This window comes from Oncorhynchus mykiss, chromosome 15 (assembly GCF_057628025.1).
Source record: "Oncorhynchus mykiss isolate SJ-2025 chromosome 15, ASM5762802v1, whole genome shotgun sequence".
In the NCBI taxonomy this organism is placed as follows: Eukaryota; Metazoa; Chordata; class Actinopteri; order Salmoniformes; family Salmonidae; genus Oncorhynchus; species Oncorhynchus mykiss.
In genome coordinates, this window is record NC_143036.1 from 83,309,867 (window position 1) to 83,328,861 (window position 18,995).

The window sequence follows — 18,995 nt, forward strand, 5'->3', positions numbered from 1 at the left end:
ATGTCGATTTTTTTTCTTCCCCTGCTGTCTCGGATGCCGCATTTCTTGTTGCTTTGGTCTGTGGCTGGCAGCTGCTCCTCACAGTAACACGAAACACACACTGCTGCTATTGAAAGAGCGGTGTGTGTGTGTGTGTGTGTGTGTGCTGCGATCCAAAAGACTCCCCAATGGAAGGAATTTGTTGATCGCAGCGGGAACGGGTTTTCGGACTCTTTTTTAAAAAATAAGATAAAAAGACATTATCGGCTGTTTGAAAAAGCAGGGCCCGTGTGTCTTTGGCTTGACACTGGTGCTACTTGCCATTAGCTTGTGCTGCTAACGGAATAAAAGCTGCGTCCCTGTGAAGTGGACTCAACACCAACACTGAGCATTACCTTGAGATACACAGTTTCACAAACTGAATCAAACAATTAGTCCTCTTTTGGAATCTCTCCTCTCCGTTTTACGCAACACAGAAGGTGATGGGTGACATTTGTTTTGTTCTTCTACCAACTAGCCTTACATTTAGGAGTGGATTAAAAGGAGGACCACCATATTAGTGGAGTCAAGTCGGGTTATTTTGGTGTTGGGCTACTGGAGGCTTCCTGCTGTCTCCGGGTAAGAAGACCGACGGTTGGAGCTTCATCTGCGCCCGGTGAGTTAAATTAGACGGGACCCGTTTGATTCACACAATTGGGCATCTTGGTTACACACTTATTATGACACTTTGGATGACTGAATAGTGAAAGATGGCACATATATATTATATATATATATATTTATTTTTTACAAGACTTTAGTAGGTTTAACTATTATGTGGTTTTCTTTCATAAGCCAATGAAGTCCTGGTTGAGTGCAGTCTATATATTCTTATTGGATCCAACATTTTAGAATGAGTGAAAATAAACGCAATTTGTAGTTTTCTGCATTAGCTCGCTCGCTCACTCAACTCTTCAGAAGCCTATTGAAATTAAGGTCTGAAAATGGCCCCTTAATCCCCCCCCCCCCCTGCATTATTTTAGCCAATGTCAAATAATGAAGTGCTAGACTAAACAACATTTATGAAGTTACTGTGTCATTTCTCCACCGTTGTCCAGATGGCTACATAACTCAGCCTATCGAATCAACCTGATGATTGAATAGACGGTTCAAAGAACGGTTGTGTTTTCATTAGCGGTCTGTCACTGTGTCCGCGGCGATTTGGGAGCTGTTCACCTTCTTGGGTCCTGACGCCTGACAGTATTTATTTATTTATTTATTTTACATCAATCCGCCCGGTTGACCGAATTACACATTCACTATTTATTTACAGGAACACAGAAAACAAGAGTCCACTTCAGCTTCCTAGTGAAAGGGGGGTTGGCATCCACGCTGTAGACTTCGCCGATCTGAGATGACTAGTGTCTATTACCAGGACTGTTAACAATGCGCTCCAACCGGAGCATCAACCTTTGACTGGATGAATTGGGAAGCCGACCAATCTTGCTACTGATAGTCTAGTTTTCCTATTCATCAGCATAGACACACAGACCCATATGCAGCATTTTTGCAAAGAGATAAAGGAGTTATTCATGTGGTCAGTTATCAGATGATCATTCGTGGAACGTGTGCGCGTGCGTATGAAATGCTTCTTTTATCCGCTGAGCAAAGTCGTATTTATTAGGCTACTTTCACCTGTTTTTATTTATTTATTTATTCATGTGCTTTCTGGGTATCTATGAGCTAGATGCTGTCAGTGATGCCGTGCTGCTCTGTACTCACAGTGGGGACTGCTGAGTGTTGGTACAACAGACACAGTAGATCTGCTTCATGCTCCATTGATTGAAACGTCCACCAATCACTATACATGTGATTGGAGTGGGACGGCCTATCAGATCGCGGTGGGACTTGACGGTAGTAAAACCATACGGAGGCTTTAGCTTCTCGGGCCACAGAACGGAGAATGGTGATGTTAAAGTGTGTTTGATCTATGACTGATGAGAGCCTACTGGGAGAGGAGTCAGTTCCTATAGCAGACACTGGCTTTAGTGGGGAGACTGGGAGAGGAGAGGTCCTACACCAGACACTGGCTTTAGTGGGGAGACTGGGAGAGGAGTCAGGTCCTACACCAGACACTGGCTTTAGTGGGGAGACTGGGAGAGGAGTCAGGTCCTACACCAGACACTGGCTTTAGTGGGGAGACTGGGAGAGGAGTCAGGTCCTACTCCAGACACTGGCTTTAGTGGGGAGACTGGGAGAGGAGAGGTCCTACTACAGACACTGGCTTTAGTGGGAAGACTGGGACAGGACACCTTTTGTGATAAAAAAATGCCTTTATCGCACCTTATCATTGTCACTAGTGAGTCAACGCAGAAGTTGTCTTCATGTACTGATTAGATAGTGTCGGGGACAGTAGCTGTTCATGGTTCTGCAGCCTACTTGAGGAAGTTGCTCTGCTTTGAACATGCTTGGAACAAATTCTCATAGAATTTTTCTTTTTCTCATTAGTGATATAAAAGTCTTACACTCTCTCCCGGTGTTTGTCCGTGTTCGTCCACAAAGAGCAGTAGGGTATAAATCTGTAACACAACAGGACAACGGATGAAAGCTAGCATGATTCTGGCTGTGGCTGTGAGTTGGCTAGCCAGAGATGACTGTGAAATATAGAGGACTAAATCAGAGGCAGTATTAGCTTAATTACATATCTGTGTTATCGCCCCGATGCAAAGACCATTCTGTATGAGTGTTTCGTCAGTGTCTCCTAATGACCTCTGCTGTTTTAAATTAAATTACCTACATTTCCTGATATGAATCTGGTGGCATCTGTAGTTGGCCAGCAACGGAGACAGGCTATAGGCCCACGGAGACGGGCTATAGGCCTAAAGGAGACGGGCTATAGGCCCAACGGAGACAGGCTATAGGCCTAACGTAGACGGGCTATAGGCCCAACGGAGACGGGCTATAGGCCTAAAGGAGACGGGCTATAGGCCTAACGGAGACGGGCTATAGGCCTAAAGGAGACGGGCTATAGGCCTAAAGGAGACGGGCTATAGGCCCAACGGAGACAGGCTATAGGCCCAACGGAGACGGGCTATAGGCCTAAAGGAGACGGGCTATAGGCCTAACGGAGACGGGCTATAGGCCCAACGGAGACGGGCTATAGGCCCAACGGAGACGGGCTATAGGCCCAACGGAGACAGGCTATAGGCCTAACGGAGACGGGCTATAGGCCCAACGGAGACGGGCTATAGGCCAATCATATAATTCAAACTATCTATAGACCTATCACATGAATTACCTGTCTGAGTAGTTCTATCCTGGCTGAACTGCCTGTCTGTGTAGTTCTATCCTGGCTGAACGACCTGTCTGTGTAGTTCTATCCTGGCTGAACTCCCTGTCTGTGTAGTTCTCTCCTGGCTGAATTGCCTGTCTGAGTAGTTCTATCCTGGCTGAACTGCCTGTCTGAGTAGTTCTATCCTGGCTGAACTACCTGTCTGTGTAGTTCTCTCCTGGCTGAACTGCCTGTCTGTGTAGTTCTATCCTGGCTGAACGACCTGTCTGTGTAGTTCTATCCTGGTTGAATTACCTGTCTGTGTAGTTCTATCCTGGCTGAACTACCTGTCTGTGTAGTTCTATCCTGGCTGAACTACCTGTCTGTGTAGTTCTATCCTGGCTGAACGACCTGTCTGTGTAGTTCTATCCTGGCTGAACGACCTGTCTGTGTAGTTCTATCCTGGCTGAACGACCTGTCTGTGTAGTTCTATCCTGGCTGAATTACCTGTCTGTGTAGTTCTATCCTGGCTGAACTACCTGTCTGTGTAGTTCTATCCTGGCTGAACGACCTGTCTGTGTAGTTCTATCCTGGCTGAACGACCTGTCTGTGTAGTTCTATCCTGGCTGAACGACCTGTCTGTGTAGTTCTATCCTGGCTGAACGACCTGTCTGTGTAGTTCTATCCTGGCTGAACTGCCTGTCTGTGTAGTTCTATCCTGGCTGAACTGCCTGTCTGTGTAGTTCTATCCTGGCTGAACTGCCTGTCTGTGTAGTTATATCCTGGCTGAACTACCTGTCTGTGTAGTTCTATCCTGGCTGAACTACCTGTCTGAGTAGTTCTCTCCTGGCTGAACTGCCTGTCTGTGTAGTTCTATCCTGGCTGAACTGCCTGTCTGTGTAGTTCTCTCCTGGCTGAACTGCCTGTCTGTGTAGTTCTCTCCTGGCTGAACTGCCTGTCTGTGTAGTTCTCTCCTGGCTGAACTGCCTGTCTGTGTAGTTCTCTCCTGGCTGAACTGCCTGTCTGTGTAGTTCTCTCCTGGTTGAACTGCCTGTCTGTGTAGTTCTCTCCTGGCTGAACTGCCTGTCTGTGTAGTTCTCTCCTGGCTGAACTGCCTGTCTGTGTAGTTCTCTCCTGGCTGAACTGCCTGTCTGAGTAGTTCTATCCTGACTGAACTACCTGTCTGTGTAGTTCTATCCTGACTGAACTACCTGTCTGTGTAGTTCTATCCTGGCTGAACTGCCTGTCTGTGTAGTTCTATCCTGGCTGAACTACCTGTCTGTGTAGTTCTATCCTGGCTGAACTGCCTGTCTGTGTAGTTCTATCCTGGCTGAACTGCCTGTCTGTGTAGTTCTATCCTGGCTGAACTACCTGTATGTGTAGTTCTATCCTGGCTGAACTGCCTGTCTGAGTAGTTCTCTCCTGGCTGAACTGCCTGTCTGTGTAGTTCTATCCTGGCTGAACTACCTGTCTGTGTAGTTCTATCCTGGCTGAACGACCTGTCTGTGTAGTTCTATCCTGTCTGAACGACCTGTCTGTGTAGTTCTATCCTGGCTGAACGACCTGTCTGAGTAGTTCTATCCTGGCTGAATTACCTGTCTGTGTAGTTCTATCCTGGCTGAACGACCTGTCTGTGTAGTTCTATCCTGGCTGAACGACCTGTCTGTGTAGTTCTATCCTGGCTGAACGACCTGTCTGTGTAGTTCTATCCTGGCTGAACGACCTGTCTGTGTAGTTCTATCCTGGCTGAACGACCTGTCTGTGTAGTTCTATCCTGGCTGAACGACCTGTCTGTGTAGTTCTATCCTGGCTGAACGACCTGTCTGTGTAGTTCTATCCTGGCTGAACTGCCTGTCTGTGTAGTTCTATCCTGGCTGAACTACCTGTCTGTGTAGTTCTATCCTGGCTGAACTACCTGTCTGAGTAGTTCTCTCCTGGCTGAACTGCCTGTCTGTGTAGTTCTATCCTGGCTGAACTGCCTGTCTGTGTAGTTCTCTCCTGGCTGAACTGCCTGTCTGTGTAGTTCTCTCCTGGCTGAACTGCCTGTCTGTGTAGTTCTCTCCTGGCTGAACTGCCTGTCTGTGTAGTTCTATCCTGGCTGAACTGCCTGTCTGAGTAGTTCTATCCTGGCTGAACTACCTGTCTGTGTAGTTCTATCCTGGCTGAACTGCCTGTCTGTGTAGTTCTATCCTGGCTGAACGACCTGTCTGTGTAGTTCTATCCTGGCTGAACTACCTGTCTGTGTAGTTCTATCCTGGCTGAACTGCCTGTCTGTGTAGTTCTATCCTGGCTGAACTGCCTGTCTGTGTAGTTCTATCCTGGCTGAACTGCCTGTCTGTGTAGTTCTATCCTGGCTGAACTGCCTGTCTGTGTAGTTCTATCCTGGCTGAACTGCCTGTCTGTGTAGTTCTATCCTGGCTGAACTGCCTGTCTGTGTAGTTCTCTCCTGGCTGAACTGCCTGTCTGTGTAGTTCTCTCCTGGCTGAACTGCCTGTCTGTGTAGTTCTCTCCTGGCTGAACTGCCTGTCTGTGTAGTTCTCTCCTGGCTGAACTGCCTGTCTGTGTAGTTCTCTCCTGGTTGAACTGCCTGTCTGTGTAGTTCTCTCCTGGCTGAACTGCCTGTCTGTGTAGTTCTCTCCTGGCTGAACTGCCTGTCTGTGTAGTTCTCTCCTGGCTGAACTGCCTGTCTGAGTAGTTCTATCCTGACTGAACTACCTGTCTGTGTAGTTCTATCCTGACTGAACTACCTGTCTGTGTAGTTCTATCCTGGCTGAACTGCCTGTCTGTGTAGTTCTATCCTGGCTGAACTACCTGTCTGTGTAGTTCTATCCTGGCTGAACTGCCTGTCTGTGTAGTTCTATCCTGGCTGAACTGCCTGTCTGTGTAGTTCTATCCTGGCTGAACTACCTGTATGTGTAGTTCTATCCTGGCTGAACTGCCTGTCTGAGTAGTTCTCTCCTGGCTGAACTGCCTGTCTGTGTAGTTCTATCCTGGCTGAACTACCTGTCTGTGTAGTTCTATCCTGGCTGAACGACCTGTCTGTGTAGTTCTATCCTGTCTGAACGACCTGTCTGTGTAGTTCTATCCTGGCTGAACGACCTGTCTGAGTAGTTCTATCCTGGCTGAATTACCTGTCTGTGTAGTTCTATCCTGGCTGAACGACCTGTCTGTGTAGTTCTATCCTGGCTGAACGACCTGTCTGTGTAGTTCTATCCTGGCTGAACGACCTGTCTGTGTAGTTCTATCCTGGCTGAACGACCTGTCTGTGTAGTTCTATCCTGGCTGAACGACCTGTCTGTGTAGTTCTATCCTGGCTGAACGACCTGTCTGTGTAGTTCTATCCTGGCTGAACGACCTGTCTGTGTAGTTCTATCCTGGCTGAACTGCCTGTCTGTGTAGTTATATCCTGGCTGAACTACCTGTCTGTGTAGTTCTATCCTGGCTGAACTACCTGTCTGAGTAGTTCTCTCCTGGCTGAACTGCCTGTCTGTGTAGTTCTATCCTGGCTGAACTGCCTGTCTGTGTAGTTCTCTCCTGGCTGAACTGCCTGTCTGTGTAGTTCTCTCCTGGCTGAACTGCCTGTCTGTGTAGTTCTCTCCTGGCTGAACTGCCTGTCTGTGTAGTTCTCTCCTGGCTGAACTGCCTGTCTGTGTAGTTCTATCCTGGCTGAACTGCCTGTCTGAGTAGTTCTATCCTGGCTGAACTACCTGTCTGTGTAGTTCTATCCTGGCTGAACTGCCTGTCTGTGTAGTTCTATCCTGGCTGAACGACCTGTCTGTGTAGTTCTATCCTGGCTGAACTACCTGTCTGTGTAGTTCTATCCTGGCTGAACTGCCTGTCTGTGTAGTTCTATCCTGGCTGAACTGCCTGTCTGTGTAGTTCTATCCTGGCTGAACTACCTGTATGTGTAGTTCTATCCTGGCTGAACTACCTGTCTGAGTAGTTCTATCCTGGCTGAACTGCCTGTCTGTGTAGTTCTATCCTGGCTGAACCGCCTGTCTGTGTAGTTATATCCTGGCTGAACCACCTGTCTGAGTAGTTCTATCCTGGCTGAACTACCTGTCTGTGTAGTTCTATCCTGGCTGAACGACCTGTCTGAGTAGTTCTATCCTGGCTGAACGACCTGTCTGTGTAGTTCTATCCTGGCTGAACTACCTGTCTGTGTAGTTCTATCCTGGCTGAACGACCTGTCTGTGTAGTTCTATCCTGGCTGAACTACCTGTCTGTGTAGTTCTATCCTGGCTGAACTGCCTGTCTGTGTAGTTCTATCCTGGCTGAACTGCCTGTCTGTGTAGTTCTATCCTGGCTGAACTACCTGTATGTGTAGTTCTATCCTGGCTGAACTACCTGTCTGAGTAGTTCTATCCTGGCTGAACTGCCTGTCTGTGTAGTTCTATCCTGGCTGAACTGCCTGTCTGTGTAGTTATATCCTGGCTGAACCACCTGTCTGAGTAGTTCTATCCTGGCTGAACTACCTGTCTGTGTAGTTCTATCCTGGCTGAACGACCTGTCTGAGTAGTTCTATCCTGGCTGAATGACCTGTCTGTGTAGTTCTATCCTGGCTGAACTACCTGTCTGTGTAGTTCTATCCTGGCTGAACGACCTGTCTGTGTAGTTCTATCCTGGCTGAACGACCTGTCTGTGTAGTTCTATCCTGGCTGAATTACCTGTCTGTGTAGTTCTATCCTGGCTGAACTACCTGTCTGTGTAGTTCTATCCTGGCTGAACTGCCTGTCTGTGTAGTTATATCCTGGCTGAACTGCCTGTCTGTGTAGTTATATCCTGGCTGAACTACCTGTCTGTGTAGTTCTATCCTGGCTGAACTACCTGTCTGAGTAGTTCTCTCCTGGCTGAACTGCCTGTCTGTGTAGTTCTATCCTGGCTGAACTGCCTGTCTGTGTAGTTCTCTCCTGGCTGAACTGCCTGTCTGTGTAGTTCTCTCCTGGCTGAACTGCCTGTCTGTGTAGTTCTCTCCTGGCTGAACTGCCTGTCTGTGTAGTTCTATCCTGGCTGAACTGCCTGTCTGAGTAGTTCTATCCTGGCTGAACTACCTGTCTGTGTAGTTCTATCCTGGCTGAACTACCTGTCTGTGTAGTTCTATCCTGGCTGAACCGCCTGTCTGTGTAGTTCTATCCTGGCTGAACCGCCTGTCTGTGTAGTTCTATCCTGGCTGAACCGCCTGTCTGTGTAGTTCTATCCTGGCTGAACCACCTGTCTGTGTAGTTCTATCCTGGCTGAACTCCCTGTCTGAGTAGTTCTATCCTGGCTGAACGACCTGTCTGTGTAGTTCTATCCTGGCTGAACTGCCTGTCTGAGTAGTTCTATCCTGGCTGAACTGCCTGTCTGAGTAGTTCTATCCTGGCTGAACTGCCTGTCTGTGTTGTTCAGTTAGACAGGAGGTAATGTAGTAGTTGAACAAGGACACTGTTAGACAGGAGGTAATTTAGTAGTTTAACAAGGAGACAATGTTAGACAGGAGGTAATGTAGTAGTTGAACAAGGAGACACTGTGGGACAGGAGGTAATGTAGTAGTTGAACAAGGAGACACTGTGGGACAGGAGGTAATGTAGTAGTTGAACAAGGAGACACTGTTTGACAGGAAGTAATGTAGTGGTTGAACAAGGAGACACTGTTTGACAGGAAGTAATGTAGTGGTTGAACAAGGAGACACTGTTTGACAGGAGGTAATGTAGTAGTTGAACAAGGAGACACTGTATAACGCATAATTTATAAAATGCATAATTTTAGTTGAAATGAGTTGTGAGGGGAATGTGATGACAAAGCCTTGTATGTATTTAGAATGCTAATGACGAGTGGTGAGCCAGGAAGGAGGGAGAAGGACCTGTGAGGCATAGAAACCACACACACACACACACACACACACACACACACACACACACACACACACACACACACACACACACACACACACACACACACACACACACACACACGGCCTGTGAGGCATAGAAAAGCCACCTCTCTGCTCTGCATCTCTCCTCCTCCTCCTCTCGGACGGGCTGAATTAGCAAGCCAAATGTAGAGCAAACAAAATGCGCTGGTTTCTGAATTTGGGACGCAGGACAGAAGAGGAGAGGAGAAGAGATCTGCATTGCGATCAGTTGAAACTGCAGCCCTAGATCAGTTAATTAGACAGGGAGTAGCTTGTATTAAACATATCTGACCCTACCTGAACACTGGTCTGGGATCAGATCACCTGGAATGGTAATAGACAGGAAGTAGCTTATATTAATCATCTCTGACCCTACCTGAACACTGGTCTGGGATCAGATCACCTGGAATGGTAATAGACAGGAAGTAGCTTGTATTAAACATCTCTGACCCTACCTGACCACTGGTCTGGGATCAGATCACCCGGAATGACACGCAGGCTACACTTTCACCTTGACTTGTGTTCTATAGTCCTGGTGGATTCAGAGACAAGGGGACCATCTCTTCTGGGCCATTTGAACGGGTGCTTTCGGAAGCCAAATTGTGACTCATTTCAGGAAGCTAGGTCACGCGTCACTACCTCACAGGAGAGCCATTTGAACATAAAAATAAAAAGCTTCAATCTGTTGTTGTTGTGTTTTTTTTTTAGCAGAAATGCCCTCTGGAACATGTGCACTTTCATGTGCCTTAATAACATGTGTGTATGCCATCTGTAAATATGAATCAAAGTTATGAGTTATGAGCCTAGTTTAGCCACCGAAAAAGTGGGTGGGAATCTTCCCGAGAGCCATGATTGGCTGAGATAATGGGTGGGCTGGACATGTCAAGAGATGAGTTCTGATTGGTCTGCCATATATCACGCTTCTGTCTATAACATGAGCTGGTCCGTATGCTTAGGTAATCCTTTCTAAAGACATCGCGTAGTAGAACTGCATACGTGTTGCTCTCCACTTTCTGGAGGACCCCGTTTTGAAATCAGTGGAATTAGAGTATGATAGCTAAGGAGAAAATTCTGTCGTTTTGATTGTAAATGTGCAGACGGAGTCGAACAGAGAACGCACAGAAGGCTGTTGTATAAAACACGTGTCTCCGGATTACATCTTCAAACTAAGGGTAACCATGGCATCCGTGACAGAGCGGGAGAAGCGTCCATCCATGTATATGGGTAAGATAGTCTAGTTAGCTACATTTTCAGATATTACACGTTTCTAATTTTGTCAAAGTCGTTTTCATTTCAAGTTAGTGTACTGTTTGCTTTCTAGCTAAAGTTAGCTGGCTGGCTCGCTAGCTAACGTTACGTGTATGATCTGTGTTATAATATTATTCGTATCTCCAGAGCCATTTGTAATGCTAGTTATAGCCTAATGTTAGCTAGCTAACATTGAACCTGGTTGGTTAGCTACCTGCAGATTCATGAAGAGTAGTAATGTTATGAGCTTGGGACTATGTTTCATTGTTTAGCTAGCTAGCTACATGTCTAAACAAAAAGACTCTACTATGCAAGAAAACCATTTCAATAGAATCTTCATGATGTCACTGCGACAACTGTCGATAGACGTAAGCAGGTAAATTCACTCTGGCTATCTACTCCGATTTCAGGGCACTCGTCTGAGTGTGCCAGAGCGCAGAATAACTGACGAATTTAGGAATGCGTCGAATATGGCTGGTGTCAGTTGGTGTCAGTTGGCTGGTGTCAGTTAAAGTTGGCAAAAAAGGTTAAATGGTTACCAGCAGCACAGTTTCCGTCTCCGATGCTCTGGATAAAAACAGCTTAACCGGCTCTGCTAGGGCGGTGTAAAATGCTTCCCTCATTTGTGTCAGGAAATAGCTAGAAAGCTAGCCAACGTTAGCCAGTTAGCTTGGGTGCTTGACTTCTGTTGCGAGGTCAGAACGCTCGGATCAACCCCACTCCTCGGCCAGAGCGTCCAGTGTGCTCTCTGAATGCTCTGAGAGCGAAACGCTCTGTGTTTAACGAACGCCCAGAGCGCACTGTGATCACTCTCTAGCACTCCAGATTGAATTTAGGGACACACCCATAGTATAAACCAGCTTTTAGTCTTGAAATCTTTAGTTGTTCAGTACACTACTATACTCACTCTGTTTAGCACATGGCCTCACATGTGAATCTTTAAAGAGATGGGTGGAGCTAAGGCTTTAGGCAGCGCACGGAGTTTACGGGCGGGGCTATAGTTTACGGGCGGGGCTATAGTTTACGGGCGGGGCTATAGTTTACGGGCGGGGCTATAGTTTATGGGCGGGGCTATAGTTTAAGAGGGTGTAAACGATGCTGAATAGGTATAAACCAAGAAGAGTTCTCTAGTGGGTGCACCAGAACATTCAAGGCCCATTTTTCTATGTTAAAGTAGTGTGTGATATACCATTTTCTAGCTCTGAGTCTCTACTTTCATCCAATGTTAAAAAAAACCCACATTTTCAAATTCTGCTACATAAGACCGACTCGAGCCGTTCTTTCACAAACACTGTTGGTTTAAGGCTTTTTCAAGGCAAGGCTGGAGTCATTTTTATTTGGTTACGGACAATATTTTTCTTAGGATTTGTCTTAGGTCTCATTTATAGATTTTTTGGATCAAGTCAGCTTGATACACCAATTAGCATCCAGTATAATAACTAACGTCCAATTAGCATCCAGTGTAATAACTAATGTCCAATTAGCATCCAGTGTAATCCCTAATAACCCTTCTGTATCTGCTTCCCCCCTCTTCATCACGCTTCATACTTTTAACATTAACAAGGAACTAATAAATCATTTGGTTGCCATCTAACTGGTTTGAAATATCATCTCTTATTCATTCGTCCTCACTGATCTACTCTTCTCTGGTGTTCAGCAGTCTGTCTGTCTGTCTGTCTGATCACCTCCCTTCTCTGGTGTTCAGCAGTCTGTCTGTCTGTCTGTCTGATCACCTCCCTTCTCTGGTGTTCAGCAGTACGTCAGTCAGTCTCCCCACTGATGGATCTGACCAGGGGGGAGGAGTTACAGTACAGTGGTCAGAGGTCTGTCTCTCCTCTGGGGGATCCATGTCCTCATTTTCCCCAGTAGAGAGCTCTGTCCCTGACCAGGACAACGTCCTCATTTTCCCCAGTAGAGAGCTCTGTCCAGGACATCGTCCTCATTTTCCCCAGTAGAGAGCTCTGTCCAGGACATCGTCCTCATTTTCCCCAGTAGAGAGCTCTGTCCAGGACATCATCCTCATTTTCCCCAGCAGAGAGCTCTGTCCCTGACATTGTCCTCATTTTCCCCAGTAGAGAGCTCTGTCTCTGACCAGGACAACATCCTCATTTTCCCTAGTAGAGAGCTCTGTCCAGGACATCGTCCTCATTTTCCCCAGTAGAGAGCTCTGTCCAGGACATCGTCCTCATTTTCCCCAGTAGAGAGCTCTGTCCAGGACATCGTCCTCATTTTCCCCAGTAGAGAGCTCTGTCCAGGACACCATCCTCATTTTCCCCAGTAGAAAGCTCTGTCCAGGACATCGTCCTCATTTTCCCCATTAGAGAGCTCTGTCCAGGACATCGTCCTCATTTTCCCCAGCAGAGAGCTCTGTCCAGGACATCGTCCTCATTTTCCCCAGTAGAGAGCTCTGTCCAGGACACCGTCCTCATTTTCCCCAGTAGAGATCTCTGTCCCTGACCAGGACATCTGCCACATATTTCAGCCTGGTTCATTATCATATCTACTTCTAATTCTGACACTTTCACAGAATAATATATTGAGATATCTGGGTTAATGAATGTTGCAGACAGGGAATGGGATATGTTCCCTACGGCTGCGTAGTGATATCTTTTTGTGATGAGGTGTGTTTCGCCCCGATAAAGCAGCATTATAAATCACACTTCTAGAAGACATTAACTATAGCTGTGAAAATGAATCTTTCTCCTTCTCCGTAGTCCCTCTAACATGGCTGTGCTTACTGCTGGAGCAATGGCGGCCCCTGTCATTCAGGGCAGGTGAGGGCAGAGCCTGGTTTGCATGTTATATTGACATTAACGAGTATCACGTATCAGTTTACAAACAATGTAATGAGTTAATGAAGCCGCGTAACAAACATTCTCTTTTTCTTGTTTTCTTGATTTTAATGCAGCTCCAAAATGCAGGTGTTTCAGCCTAGATCAGTGCTTTCTGTGGGGGTGGGGCAGCCAGCGGGAAATACAGGAGTGTAGGGGTTGGTCACGTTCTCTAGTTACGCTGTGATTGGCTCAGTGTTCTGTCACTCATGGGGGACACTACGTCACTGCAGAATCTACAGGGAGATCTAGACAGTTCAAGCCCCCATTGGGTGTTGCCAGAGATTTACATTAGAAGTGCTACGTCCAAGACGGCTCAAGGTCATTGGCCAGAGATAAAATGATGTCAAATCACGTTATATCTACCCCCTCAACTATGATTGGACGGATCATGTCAACCTCGTACTTTCAAAATCAAAGCTAGCAGTGATAATCATGAATCACGTCGACAATCTACTGGCAAATCCTTTTCAATTATAGATAAAAATGTATCGATGCTCATCGGCCATTGGGCATAAACACTACACAACACGTCGGAATTCGCAAATTCGACAAGGAGTGGTTTGGAAGGAATCCGTGGCAAACTGCAAGCGTTGCAAAGCCTTATTTTCCTTCCACTGTCTACTATTCAGTGGACTGGGGGTCCAAGTCTGGGGTTTAAGGGTCTCTTTTCCAAGCTTAAAATGATAAACATTCATATGCAAAACCACGGGCCAGAAAAGGTTGAAAACATTTGGCCATGCTGTCAAATTAGCATGACTTCTGCTGCATTCAAGACAACTGGAAACTGGGAAATGGGAAATCTGACTTCGGTGAGTTCAAGACAACTGGGAACTCGGGGGGGAAAAACACAAGCTCCGACTGGGGAAAATACGTTTTGAACGGTCATCCAACTGGGAAGTCGGGAACTCTGGCTTCTTTCTAGAGCTCTGACCTGAAGATCACTTTGTATTTTCCCAAGGTCCAAATTTGTCTTGAAAGCAGCATAAATCCATAGAATGCCAGACTTTGATGACAGAGTTTCATGACATAATTTGCCCACACGAAGGACCGCCGCGCCACCTTCCTGTTCAAGTGAACACAGCACAACAATGGTGAGTCCAAAAATGTATGGTATGCTGCTGCATAAATGATGTAATATACCAGGGAGATATGTACACTGTAGCTAAGGAAGTAATACTAAGTGTATGTTGTGTAGTATGCTGTTAGTAGCCCATGTGTCTCACCCTAATAATTTGGTCCCTTTCCCCCTCATAACGTAGCCTACTGTTCTGACTTGGTGGTGCACATGTAGCCTATAGCCTGTTTTTAGAGAAATGTCATCATCGAATATTGTAAGAGCTTTCATTGTCTGTTTATATGCCCCCTTTATTTATCCTACGGTTCTGACTTGGTGTACAGGGAGAACACTGTAAGAACGGTCCATGTTCTGAATTCCGTTGCTGTACATTTCAAAAAGTGCTGAACAAATAGTTATATTGACTAATGTTACGTCCGTCCTAGTTCGCTCATTAATGTCTTAATGTCTTAAAATGACGGATTGCCACTTATGCCATAGTTTGTACATCTCAATTGTCAGTAGAAACCACATTTGTTTTAACTGAGTCAGCCATATCAGCTATGTTTAAAAAAAAAAAAGGCAGTAAATTTGGCAGAAGGAAGTGTTTGGCTGCCAGACAAGGCTCCGCTGATAGCCAGGTGTAGCGGTGGTAAGGATTCATTCCATGGTGCTGAACAGAAGGCTCTGCTGTTGGGACAGCTTTATGTCGGCCATAACAGTTTGTGGGCACCGTTTGTCACCGTTACAGTGCAGTTAATGTATTGTTTAGTGTTTGTGGCTTTGCTGACATGTATATAAAACATAATGTTGCTCCACCAAGATTTACATCCTGAAATCAGAACTGTACTGGAGTGATACTACTTAAGTAAAAATACTCACTAAACAGAGAACATCCCTGGTCGTCCCTACTGCCTCTGATCTGGAGGACTCACTAAACAGAGAACATCCCTGGTCCTCCCTACTGCCTCTGATCTGAAGGACTCACTAAACAGAGAACATCCCTGGTCATCCCTACTGCCTCTGATCTGGAGGACTCACTAAACATAGAACATCCCTGGTCATCCTTACTGCCTCTGATCTGGCAGACTCACTAAACAGAGAACATCCCTGGTCATCCCTACTGCCTCTGATCTGGAGGACTCACTAAACAGAGAACATCCCTGGTCATCCCTACTGCCTCTGATCTGGAGGACTCACTAAACAGAGAACATCCCTGGTCATCCCTACTGCCTCTGATCTGGAGGACTCACTAAACAGAGAACATCCCTGGTCATCGCTACTGCCTCTGATCTGGAGGACTCACTAAACAGAGAACATCCCTGGTCATCCCTACTGCCTCTGATCTGGAGGACTCACTAAACAGAGAACATCCCTGGTCATCCCTACTGCCTCTGATCTGGAGGACTCACTAAACAGAGAACATCCCTGGTCATCGCTACTGCCTCTGATCTGGAGGACTCACTAAACATAGAACATCCCTGGTCATCCTTACTGCCTCTGATCTGGCAGACTCACTAAACAGAGAACATCCCTGGTCATCCCTACTGCCTCTGATCTGGAGGACTCACTAAAACAGAGAACATCCCTGGTCATCTCTACTGCCTCTGATCTGGAGGACTCACTAAACAGAGAACATCCCTGGTCATCCCTACTGCCTCTGATCTGGAGGACTCACTAAACAGAGAACATCCCTGGTCATCTCTACTGCCTTTTGATCAGGTGGACTCACTGAAACACATGCTTAGTTTGTAATTTATGTCTGAGTGTTGGACGTTGCCGCTGGCTATCTGTCAAAATATATAACTGTCCCGTCTGGTTTGCTTCATAAGGAATTTGATTTGGTTTATACTTTTTACTTTTGATACTTAAGACTTTTACTACAGTAGTATTTTACTGGGTGACTTTCACTGTTACTCAAGTAGTATTTTACTGGGTGACTTTCACTGTTACTCAAGTAGTATTTTACTGGGTGACTTTCACTGTTACTCAAGTAGTATTTTACTGGGTGACTTTCACTGTTACTCAAGTAGTATTTTACTGGGTGACTTTCACTGTTACTTGAGACATTTTCTATTAAGGAATCTTTACTTTTACTCAAGTTTGACAATTGTGTACCTTTTTCCATCACTGGAGAACACAAACATCACCTTTTCTTACTGCTGAGGTGAAAGCAGAGCACAACAGAGATCTCCATGACTGGGCCTTTCTCATATAGAATGACAACAGAGATCTCCATGACTGGGCCTTTCTCATATAGAATGACAACAGAGATCTCCATGACTGGGCCTTTCTCATACAGAATGACAACAGAGATCTCCATGACTGGGCCTTTCTCATACAGAATGACAACAGAGATCTCTATGACTGGGCCTTTCTCATATAGAATGACAACAGAGATCTCCATGACTGGGCCTTTCTCATATAGAATGACAACAGAGATCTCCATGACTGGGCCTTTCTCATACAGAATGACAACAGAGATCTCTATGACTGGGCCTTTCTCATATAGAATGACAACAGAGATCTCTATGACTGGGCCTTTCTCATATAGAATGACAACAGAGATCTCCATGACTGGGCCTTTCTCATATAGAATGACAACAGAGATCTCCATGACTGGGCCTTTCTCATACAGAATGACAACAGAGATCTCTATGACTGGGCCTTTCTCATATAGAATGACAACAGAGATCTCCATGACTGGGCCTTTCTCATACAGAATGACAACAGAGATCTCTATGACTGGGCCTTTCTCATATAGAATGACAACAGAGATCTCCATGACTAGGCCTTTCTCATACAGAATGACAACAGAGATCTCCATGACTGGGCCTTTCTCATACAGAATGACAACAGAGATCTCCATGACTGGGCCTTTCTCATACAGAATGACAACAGAGATCTCTATGACTGGGCCTTTCTCATATAGAATGACAACAGAGATCTCCATGACTGGGCCTTTCTCATACAGAATGACAACAGAGATCTCCATGACTGGGCCTTTCTCATATAGAATGACAACAGAGATCTCCATGACTGGGCCTTTCTCATATAGAATGACAACAGAGATCTCTATGACTGGGCCTTTCTTATATAGAATGACAACAGAGATCTCCATGACTGGGCCTTTCTCATACAGAATGACAACAGAGATCTCCATGACTGGGCTTTTCTCATATAGAATGACAACAGAGATCTCCATGACTGGGCCTTTCTCATACAGAATGACCACAGAGATCTCCATGACGATGCTCTTAGTGTTGTCGTAATCATGACTGGGCGTTTCTCATATAGAATGACTCTCTTAGTGTTGTGGTAACCATGACATCAGGGTCTCGTTTTATTCTAAAGGTATTTCTGTCATTCATTACATCCTTGATTCAGGTCTGCTGTTCTAGAACACTCGGGGATAACGCCTGCTGTTCTAGAACACTCTGGGATAACGCCTGCTGTTCTAGAACACTCGGGGATAACGCCTGCTGTTCTAGAACACTCGGGGATAACGCCTGCTGTTCTAGAACACTCGGGGATAACGCCTGCTGTTCTAGAACACTCGGGGATAACGCCTGCCGCTCTAGAACAGTCGGGGATAACGCCTGCTGTTCTAGAACACTCAGGGATAACTCCCGCTAGAGAGTGTTCATTGGTTGTGTATTGTGACACAGTATGCATCGCTAGTTGAAGGTAACCTGTGGGTGTCATGTGTTTGGTGTATTATTTAATGAAGTAAGGACTAGTTTGTGCCTCTGGGGGGGTTTCATAGCCAGCTAACAGCTAGCATTCCAAAAGGCTTCTGTACTTTTAACTGAATGTTTTAATAAGTGCTCAGGTTAGGTAACAGAATGAAAAATGTAAGGTTGTAACCCCACCTCCTCTCCACCGTCGATATGTTTTCTAAAGCACGGAGCCGTTTACTCCCACAGTACATCTCTGTTCTCTTGTCAGCGTCATATTCTACTGTTTTAACCTGCGGCCACTCTTATCATGTACAGAAACACTTCACTCTGCCTGCTTGGAGAGATAGTGGGGGAGGGCTCTTCACTTTGGTGTTTCTCTCTATGTCTGTCTGTCTCTCTCCCTCTCTCTGTCTCTCTCCCTCTCTCTGTCTCTCTCCCTCTCTCTGTCTCTCTCCCTCTCTCTGTCTCTCTCCCTCTCTCTCTCTCTCTCCCTCTCTCTCTCTCTCTCTCTCCCCCTCTCTCTCTCTCTGTCTCTGTCTCTGTCTCTCCCTCTCTCTGTCTCTGTCTCTCTCTCCCTCTGTCTCTCTCTCTGTCTCTCTCTCTCTCTCTCTGTCTCTCTCTCTCTCTCTCTCTGTCTCTCTCTCTCTCTCTCTGTCTCTCTCTCTCTCTCTCTCTCTCTCTCTCTCTCTCTCTCTCTCTCCCTCTCTCTGTCTCTCTGTCTCTCTCTCTCTCTCTCTCTGTCTTTCTGTCTCTGTCTCTCCCTCTCTCTGTCTCTCTCTCTCTCTGTCTTTCTGTCTCTCTCCCCTCTCTGTCTTTCTCTCTCTGTCTCTCTCTCTCTGTCTTTCTGTCTCTGTCTCTCCCTCTCTCTGTCTCTCTCTCTCTCTGTCTTTCTGTCTCTGTCTCTCCCTCTCTCTGTCTCTATCTCTGGGCTTTATTGGCATGGTAAACATATTTACATTGAAAGTTAAATACAGTGGGACAAAAAAGTATTTAGTCAGCCACCAATTGTGCAAGTACTTATTTTATTTGCAAATAAATTCATTAAAAATCCTACAAT

General features: G+C 46.1%; 1 protein-coding gene across 2 annotated transcripts in view; it reads left to right on the forward strand.

Moving 5' to 3' along the window:
• The window catches only part of large1 (LARGE xylosyl- and glucuronyltransferase 1), a 136,017-nt gene that overhangs the window by 258 nt on the left and 116,764 nt on the right, over positions 1–18,995 (forward strand). For both annotated transcript variants that reach the window (XM_090201410.1, XM_090201411.1), the window contains exon 1: positions 1–634. This exon is cut by the window's left edge. The gene's annotated coding sequence lies outside the window, so the exon portion shown is untranslated. The remainder of the gene's footprint in view (positions 635–18,995) is intronic.